Below are 9,808 nucleotides of genomic sequence, written 5' to 3'. Positions count from 1 at the left end.
CCAAATAAAACTAGGCTATATTTAGCCCTGTCTCAGCACAGAATCACATCCAAAAGAAATCCACATCCAACTCCCATAAAAGCCTTAAAAAGTAAAGTATGGTTAACTTTATATTTTGCTTTGTGATTTACCTTACCATTACAGAGCACACTTTCTCTCTCCTAAAGTCTCTCTTCCTAAGAGCTTCCTCCAATTTTCCTTTTTTCTCTGAGACTCTGCACCCTCACACATGCCCTTCATTACCCTCTCCCCAATTAGGGGATGCAAGGTGCTAGTATCTTTTTAAAATTTTAACTGAGGCACAATTCACATAACATAAAATTAATCATTTTGTTTTATTTCTTTTTAAGTAGGCTCCAGGACCAGCATGGAGCCCAATATAGGGCCTGAACTCATGACCCTGAGCTCAAGATCTGAGCTGAGATCAAGAGTTGGAGGCTTAACTGACTGAGTCATGCAGGCGCCCCTAAAATTAATCATTTCAAAGTGCACAATTCTTCTTTTTTTAAAAAAGATTTAATTTATTTGGGAGAGAGAGAGAGAGACAGAGACAGAGACAGAGGGAGCACAAGCAGGGGGAGAGGGAGAGGAGGAAGCAGACTCCCTGCTGAGTGGGGAGCCCAACGAGGGGCATTCCCAGGACCCCGAAATCATGACCTGAGCCAAAGTCTGAGGCTTTGGCTAAGCCACCCAGGTGCCCCTAAAGGGCACAATTCAATGGCATTTAGTCCATTCACAATGTTGTGCTACCATCAGCTTTATCTAGTTCCACAATATTTTCATCACCCCAAAAGGAAACCCTATCTCCGTCAAGCAGCCATCCCCCATTCCCCTTATACTTGTGCTTTGTATAAGTTCCCTAGGTTATTCTAAAGGGTAACCAGAGTTGAGAACCATCAGCATCAAACAATCCTGTGTTTCCTGGGGCTTCCTTGCTGACATCTCCACTCTTTACCCCGGCAGACTAAACAGCCAGCCAAGCCAAAGATCCACCATAGAAATGTGGGGGCAAAGTCTGTTTTTGGCTCCAGTCCCATGGCAACCCTATTCTTTTTTTAGTATTTCTCTCCTTCTCCTCTCCCACCCACCTATATCCCAGCTCTCAAGCAGCTGTTAGCCAAGTCCTCTATAAGGTAAGAATCCCCACCTTTCCTGCCCCCTCCCTGGTCTCAGCTAAGATCGCAAGATCCCTGACATGCATGCCTATGAATTGAGAGAAAAGCCTTTCAGACTCCGAGGAACCCCTCTCTAATGGTACATTTCAGGCACTAGACATACGGGGAAAGGGAAGGGGGATTGAAGGGTTTGGGGATCGAAGGAACATTTCCCACTTCCTCCATTATCAATGAATGAGGCGTGGAAGATGGTGTGGTCCTCGGCACCAGCTACTTAATCTCTCAGAGCCTGTATTCTCACGTGAAAAATGAGGATGATAAAACTGACCCCAGGAGGGGCACTTGGGTGGCTCAGTCGGTTAAGCATCTGCCTTCGGTTCAGGTCATGATCCCAGGACCCTGGGATCGAATCCTGCATTGCGCCCCTTGTTCAGCGGGGAGCCTGCCTCTCCCTCTCCCTCTGCCCCTCCCTCCTGCTTGTGCTCGCCCTCTGTTGCTCTCTCAAATAAATAAAATCTTAAAAAAAAAAACTGATCCCAAAGTGTTGTATTTCAATAAGTTGCAGCCACAGAAACTGATTCTGGTTGAAGATGAATTTATTAAAAGGATATTGGTTGGTTTGTGGGATTGCTAGGAGGATTGGAAAACCTGAAATTCTTCCTGGAGAGTTACAATGCTCCAAAGCAAGCAGCAGACCTTGGGGAATTGCAAGTGCCATCTGCGGCAGCTTACCCCGTCACTAGCACAGGCGCTCAGAGTGGAGTGTCCTGTTCGCTCCATCACCTGGAAACCTATAGGTGGCTGGCACTCTCACTCCACTACAGCCAAAATGAATTTCCCAGTCTCTGCCTCTTTGTGTCACAATTCAAAGCTGGTCACAGGTTAATCTGCTTGGCCAAGTCCAGGCTGTGGGCCCAGGTCCCGGGAGAGCAAGCACCTGGCATGTTCAGCCTGTAGAGTAGGAGGAGTTCCCGCCTCCCACCAAGACTCATAAGGTGGACGATTCCCTAAAAGAAGGGAGGGGGTCTGGATACTGGACAGCCAGAAATGAGGACACATGTTCCTCTTCAAATTGTGGGGATGAGCAAGACAGACTGTATGGAAAGTACACTGTAAAAGCTCTAACATCTGCACGGGTATTAGTTATGAGCACTGCCTACATCCAGTTACTTATTCACTATTTCTTACTTCTTCCACTGTGTTGCTTAATTCACTGCATTGCAGCACTTTCTCTTCCTTCTTCCTTTCTTCTTCCTTCTGTCTCATACACAGTTAGGTGCCCCCCGACACACACACACCTCCCCCCGCCCAGGACAGGGCACAGAGATATACCTCATAAATGCTGAGTGAATAGAATGTTCCGGTGTTAGTATGGTGACACAGGTTGGTATAGATTGGTTGTCTTCCCAGCTTCCATTCACCACCTACTTTTTGCCATAGGCTCTGATTTCCATTTGTCAATCCGTGCAATTCCTGGGATCGGATTTCATTTGGGGCCCCAGCCATGGAGTTCATATCCTAAGCCAAGTCAATCAGGATACTCCATCTTGCCTGTAGTGATTGGTTCAAGGGTGGGCATGTGACCTAAGCCGATCCAATCTAAGTGAAACTCAGCAATATTAATAGGATAAGGGCATCCTCTGTTTCTTGCTGAGTATGAATGAGAAAGCCTGTGGTTTGGGAGCTTCGGGCAGCCCCCTTGGGACCACAACGGGAGACAAACTTAGAATAAAGTGAACACCAAGCAGGTGCTTGGTGACCATTTAGTTACAGGGTAAAGCTATGCCTCAATCCAGACTTCTTTGGACTTCAGTTATATGAGCCAATAAATTCCATTTATTATACAAGTTAGAATGAGTCAGGTTTTCTGATATGTATAAATGAAAGTATTTGATACTTGCTTCCCTCCCTCTCTGCCTCATGAGACTATAACTGCTGTCCATTTGGTGCCGGCTGATAGTGAATTTTTTGGAAATAAAGAGCAAAATCACTACAGTGGCAGCGGCTCCTGGGTGGCTCAGTTGTTAAACCGTTTGCCTTCGGCTCACCCCCCGCGTTGGGCTCCCTGCTCGGCGGGAAGACTGCTTGCTTCTCCCTCTCCCGCTCCCCCTGCTTGTGTTCCTTCTCTCGCTGTGTCTCTCTCTGTCAAATAAATAAATAAAATCTTAAAAAAAAAAGAATTTGTTAAAAATATCACTATAGTGGCATCATGATTGGGCAACAGCATTTCTATGCCCTAGAAACAGGCTTAACTAAAATTTAACGAACAGGCCTACCTAACCAAGGTAAATTTTTTTTTAAAGATTTTATTTATTTATTTGACAGAGAGAGACACAGCGAGAAAGGGAAAACAAGCAGGGGGAGCGGGAGAGGGAGAAGCAGGCTTCCCGCTGAGCAGGGAGCCCAATACGGGGCTCCATCCCAGGATGCTGGGGTCATGACCTGAGCCGAAGGCAGACATTCAACGACTGAGCCACCCAGGCACCCCTAACCAAAGTAAATTTTGAAAGAGATTTCAATCAATATCTTTCATTTCTCTTTGGCCTGGAAAGATAAAGACTCCAAGGAAGTGAGCAAACTCTATGAAAACAAAAACAAAAAACAGACAAACAACAACAAAAACATAAAGCAAAATGTATTCCATCTAACTCATAGAGAGAAGTACTATGGGGTTACACCCTATCTGGCTGTCTTAAAGCAGGTTTTCTAGAAGCACAGTCTGAGACAGGGATTCTTGGATGAATGATTCATTGAGGAAGCACCCTCAGGAGAAACCTGTAAGAGATTAAAGGAAGCAAGATAGGGGAAGAAGCTAAGTAAAGATGAAAGAACTCTAGCCTGATTCCACAGAAAGCTCTGGGACATAAATTGCTCCTAAGTTTGTCCCAACCAGAGGCCAGGGACCCTGCATCTGTGAGACAGTAGGACGACCCTGGTGGGATAGTGGAGCGAGGAGCAGGGAGGCGCATACAGGCAGTGTGTGTAACTTGACAGGGATTTCTGGGCAAAGCATCTCCTGTCAGCTAAGGAAAATCTTCCAGAAAAGGGTGCAGGTGTAACAGCAGCTGGGGGATGGGTATGCTGGTTTGGTAAAGAGAATCTGGGCAGGGAACCAACAGCACCTGCAGGAACTAATATGGTCAAATCTTCTCTCGAAAATTTCCTTACTTCACCCATCTTGAGGCTTCATTCCCTTTTTAAAAATTCCTCCTCAGAAATGAAATCGTTCTTGTGCTTTACCACTTAGAACAATATCAGCAAATTTGTGAAAATTCTAATTGGATATCACTGCATATTTTCATCATCCTTGTCCTCCTAGAGGTAACTTTTTTGTCAGTTTCTCTAATTCTTTAAGTGAATGTGTCCCTACGGGCCTCAGTTAATTCTTTAGTTTCTTTTTCCACAGGCACTAACCATGTGTCTGGTCACCTGAAAAGTGCATTTCATTTCTCTGTTAATGATCACTAACCCCTTAAAATTATCTCCACATTCTTTAAAGAGTTTTCACCAACATACACTTCTACTTCTGTTTTAGGCTTGGTTGCTTATCTCTTTCAATCTTTCTCATTGTAAATTAGATGTGAACAGCATGTACATATACTTCTCAGAGAAGGTTGAGTGTACTAAGCCTTAGGGTGTGACGGCAGGAGTTCTGGAAAGATTTTGCAGATAGGGCTGGAGTTCCCAGCTCTGCCTTGTGTCTAGCTCAGGGACTTGTCTGAGCTGGTTAGCAGTGGCTTAAAACTAGAACCTTTTTAGGCTGCCCTGCTACCCTTCAGAGTTGTTGTGAGCATGAGTAAGATAACATACATGAAATCACGTGTAAGGTGGTATTGTTACACAAAATGTGCGTTGACATGATATCCTCCTTTCAGATCCCAAATTTGCTTTCAGATGGTTGCTTTGGGTCAGAAAGAGATGACTTAATCCCTTACTAGTGTTTCTTGGGCTGCAAGCTGTTAGGATTGGACATTCTCTTGCAGAGGTAACCAAGAGCAAGTGGTCACTTGTCTGGGTGAGTTAACACTAGGGGAACCTGGGCAGGGAGCAAAATTCAAATGAAATGGAGAATTTAACTGTGATCCAATCTTTCCCTCATCTACGTTTATCTTCTCAGCCTTCAAGCCGGCTTTTCAGAACCTAAATTTTTGGACTCTGAGTACACTTTTCAGGCTCCCAGACGATCTCCTCATCAAACAAACAAACAAACAAACAAACAAACAAACAAACCCTTCTGTTCCATGTCCTATTAACTTTCAGGTATAGAGGTGAAAAAAAAACAGGTGATAAAAAAACAGCTGGGCCGTATTAAGTATCAATGACTGAAAACTATTATTACTCTCTTTTTCTCTCTCCCAGTCTTTGAGATGATTATTTCACACCTTCCTCTCTTTTCTCAAACTTCTGACACCTACTATAACATCCTTACTCTTGGCTGATGGCCTTATTTCCCATTTCATTAAGAAAAGAGAAGCAATCAGAGAATATCCACCAGCTCTCCACACCTTGCCTACCCACCTATTTGTACCTACCCCCATGCATTCTGCGTGACTACAGATCAAGTGTCTGTGCTCCTGCCTAAGGCAAGCCCTTCCACTGGTGGATTAGATTCTGTGGCCCCAGCCATTCTCTGCCCTCTCTATTGCATCCTCTGATTTTCCCTCTTTACTAGATCATTCCTATCAGTATACAAACAACCTATAATTTCTCCCATCTTAAAAACGAAAAAACAGACGTAAACCCAAAAAACACTGTTGGCTTTGTGCCCCCCTCCAGCTTAGTCCCAATTTTCTACTCTCCTCTGTAACAGGACTCCTCAAAAGAATTATTTCACCAATTCCACTTGTCTTCTAGTCTTTCTTGAACCCAGTCTATTCCAGTTTTTCCTGCACCACTCTGCCATGACTGCTTTTATAAAGGTCACCAGGAACTTCTGCATTGCTAAATCCAATGGTCAATTCAATTCAGGCCTCATCTCAAAGAGATTTCCTTCTGCCGTCCTTGTCTGGGATCATGGCAAGGCCATCTATCTGGTCACCCTCACTAGCTTGTGAAGTAGTGTTTTTCTTCTTCTTCCCTCTTGCCCATGCAGTTGTTAAATCTTGTCAATCCAACAACCCAAACATCTTCCTAATTTATCCTCTCCTTTCTACCCTGGCAAGGTTTGCCAGACCACTCTTGTCCGGATGGTAACTGCTCTTTAGCCCGCCCCACACGGCCCCTGCAATTCTCTTGCTAGAACAAAGATAGAATCCACGCCACTCCTCTCATAAGTGGCTCTGTAAGTTTCCCATTTGTTGTACAATAAAGCAAAACCCCCTCAGCCTAGTACTGAAGTCCTTTTACCATCTGGCACCATCCCTCCTGCTCCTCTCAACACATCTTCCCGCCATTCACAACCTGCCTCTGTCCCTCTACCCTTGCTGGTCCCTCTGCCTGGAGTGCCCCTTTCTCCACGTTTTTCCCCCATGTGAGAATTCTTATTATTATTAAAAAAAATATTGATTTCTGAAAGCTTGCAATATGCAAATTATGACAGAAATATTATACATGTATTATTTAATTATCAGAAAACTGAAATAACTTTCCCAAATTAAAACAGCTAGGAAATGGTTGATCTAGGATTTCAACTTGGTTCACGATCTGACGGTACTGGCGAAAATTTCTCTGACTCCTCACAGTTAGTTGCCTTTTCCTGTGTTCCAACAGCAGGGGTTCTGTTGTTGTTTGTTTTTAGTTCACTACACAAAAGCAGATTTATTACAGAGATTAAACATACAGACTCTGAAGCCTGATTCCCTGGGTTTGAGCCCTAGATCGGTGGCTTGCCAGCTGCGAGACCTTGTATCTCAGGCTTTTTATCTTTGAAATGGGAATGATAATAGTACTTACTTCAGGATGGTTGTGAGGATTAAATGCATCAGCCAACAGAAAGGGTTTAGCATAGTGTCTTTGCACAGCTCTGGCCCTATGGACACACCCTGTCCTATGTTCTATCTCCCTCACTAGACTCTGGCCTCCTGGGAGAGGAGAATCTCTCTTTCATCTTCCAGTCCTCCTGCGCCCGGCAAGGCAGACCTTTCACTAGAGTGGGTGCTCCATAAACATTTATCAAACTGAATTTGTACGTCTATGGGTGTTCACGCCAGACAATGTGACATTTACAAGTTCATGCTCTATGCTGTGCTTCAGTTACCTTTATGTCTTTTAAAGAAAGTGGTTACCAAAGTCAACAAGGCCATCCAACCGCTCTGCCGTGTTTTGAAAAGTCCGGGTCTTTACTGCTCTGCTTCTGTGAACAGGAAGCCTTTTCACCTTCAAGCTTTTCCTAAGTTCCTTCATCTGTGAGGTCAACACTTTCCTTGTGGGGGAGGAGGAAAGGGACACCTGTCACAAGGTTCAAGACTTCTCCGGGACAGCTAGAGGTATGTAGCTGGAGGTTTCCCCTCCAGTGAGCAGTGACCGGGGTCAGGTTTCACTTCTAACCCCTGGCACCGCGTACCTGCTTAGACCATAGGCTCCAGACCTGAAAGAGGTCTGAGGATTCCTGGGAGACCTCTGGCTCGAGTTACATCACGTTGTTTCACTGCCCTCCAGCTTGTTTATTTACATTTCAAGGCTGCCTCGCTAGGTGAGCCTGCGGGAGTGAGGTGGCAGGAAGAGGTTTCCAAGGAGAGTGAAAATGGTAGAAAAGGAAATATTTGATTAGAGGTTAACATGTCCCCTGGGGCTTCTTCGATTTGGATTATTGTAAAAGTGCATCGTGTAAAGATTAAGCACTCCCCAGGGGGAAGTGGTCTCTGCTCCTAGTGGGGACTTCTGTTCCTGATGAGTTGCAGCTGCTGTGTATGCTGTGGACTAAACCAAATGGGGAGTGGAGGAGAAAGAGGCATTCACGGCACCAATCACAGTGACTGTGCCAAACTCATCATCTTCACCTAAGCCTGAGCTTTCTTCTGTCTTGTACCTTGGTGAACACTTGCAAGTTGCTTAGGCTGTAACTTGGAGTCAGCCTACAATCCTCTCTCTCTGCCACCAGCTCCTGTATACTTTCTCTCCTTGAAGGTCTTTCAAATCCATTTCCTTCTCTCCGCTTCCACTGGCATCACCTTTGAAGGTTAAGAGTTTCATCATGGCTTCTTGGATTATAGCTTCCTGACGGTTTTCTCGGTCTCAAGTCTTAGGCCTTCCACTCCATTCACTATGTTACTGTCAAAGGGATTTTTCAAAATTAAAATCCGTTTAGTTTAAAATCCATCAGTGGCTCTCCATGGTCTTCTGTATTAAATGCTCCCCAGAGCGGGGCTTGTGAGGCTTTTCGGGTTCTGGTCCTGCTTCTCTGCCTTGTGTCCTATCAGGTCACCTCCATACCTGTGAGTACTTCACATCAGTAATCTTGATCTGCATGCGGTCCTCAGAACAGGCAGTATTTGCTCTCAAGCCTTGCAGCTTGCTGAGCTTGCTCCTCCTTCTGCCCAGAATTCCTCCTCTCCCCTCCAGCTTCTCTTCTCCTTTTCTCTTCCTGAATATCTCTATCACAGACTGTATCTGATATCTATTTTACCAGCATCTGGCTCTGACATACAGTAGTTGCTCAATAAATATTTGACGGAGAAATGAATTAACACTTTACTAGTCATATTAGGGTTCAATCATAGTTCAAAGAAGGGGTCTTGAAATGCCTGGCTCTGAAAGAAGAAAATACCACAGTCATTGCAATTATGTTGTTAGATGGGTAAAATTTCACACTTGATAAAAGAATTGTGAGGTTTTGTGTTTCTTCAAGCTAAAGTGACTGAAGCTTATTTTAAAACCCAGTTTTAAAAGGCTTCATCTCTAGATTATAAAGACCGTATTTGCCAGCTTTGACACAACATTGAGGAGTTCAGGAATTATACTCACCAAGCGTTTCCAGAAATGTCATACCTGCTGCTTTAAGAATGTCATTTTAAGGCCACAGTTAAACAAATAACTCTTTCAGGAGAGTTGTGAGAGGTGAGAAAGTGAACATGAAATCTGCCGACAGTGGGCCAAGACCAGCACACACAAGAATTAGTGGCCGTGATATAACATATATACATTATACATTATTATACAGCAACACAAAGGAAGCCTACTACCTAGCAGATCTCTGCTAAACATAAAGGAGGCACCTTCTTTCAACCCAGAAACTAAAAGCTGGAATGGACTGCCTTGTGAGGTGAGCTTCAAGTGCCCCAGTGTCCCACGGCCTTCGGTGGCTTGCAGGGCGCTGGGCTCAAGCCAAGTCAGGGCGGCTCCAGTGGAAAAGGCGTAGGGTGGAAAGGGCTAAGGCGTCCTTTGGCTCTTCCAAGGTAGCTTCTTTCGAACCTTTTGATTTTTTTTTAAATTTTATTGGAGTTCTTTGATTCTTCGGAACCTTTGGAACCTTTTGATTCTTTTGATTCTCGATTCTAAGCGTTAAAGAGCAGCGGGGAAAAGCTGCAACAAAGATGGGAAGGGAGTTGGTAAGAGTACTCAGAGAAAAGTGGGTGAGAATTTAACGGGTAAGGAGAGACTGGGCGAGCAGAGAAAAAGCAGAGCAAACGCAGAAGAGGAAACGGGGAGGAGGGAAAGAGAGGGAGAGGAACCCTAGGGAAGGAAGAGAGTGACCAAACTCGTCCGGGACAGGAGGAAGGCACGCCCAGAGGGAGCTGTTTCTTTAAGGAGAGCCC

At 44.8% G+C, this 9,808-nt stretch overlaps 1 long non-coding RNA gene across 1 annotated transcript; it reads right to left on the bottom strand.

Moving 5' to 3' along the window:
• Nucleotides 1–6,659: 6,659 nt before the first annotated feature.
• On the bottom strand, nt 6,660–9,734 carry LOC141370395 (uncharacterized). The gene is made up of 2 exons (XR_012374402.1): nt 9,018–9,734; nt 6,660–6,856 (listed from the first exon to the last, which is right to left on the bottom strand). It is a non-coding gene; the product is annotated as an uncharacterized lncRNA (long non-coding RNA).
• Nucleotides 9,735–9,808: the final 74 nt, after the last annotated feature.

The sequence above is a fragment of the Callorhinus ursinus genome, unplaced genomic scaffold, assembly GCF_003265705.2.
Source record: "Callorhinus ursinus isolate GAN/ISIS: 27379988/994484 unplaced genomic scaffold, GSC_fseal_2.0 scaffold34, whole genome shotgun sequence".
Taxonomy (NCBI): Eukaryota; Metazoa; Chordata; class Mammalia; order Carnivora; family Otariidae; genus Callorhinus; species Callorhinus ursinus.
This window is presented reverse-complemented; position numbering and strand designations above follow the sequence as displayed.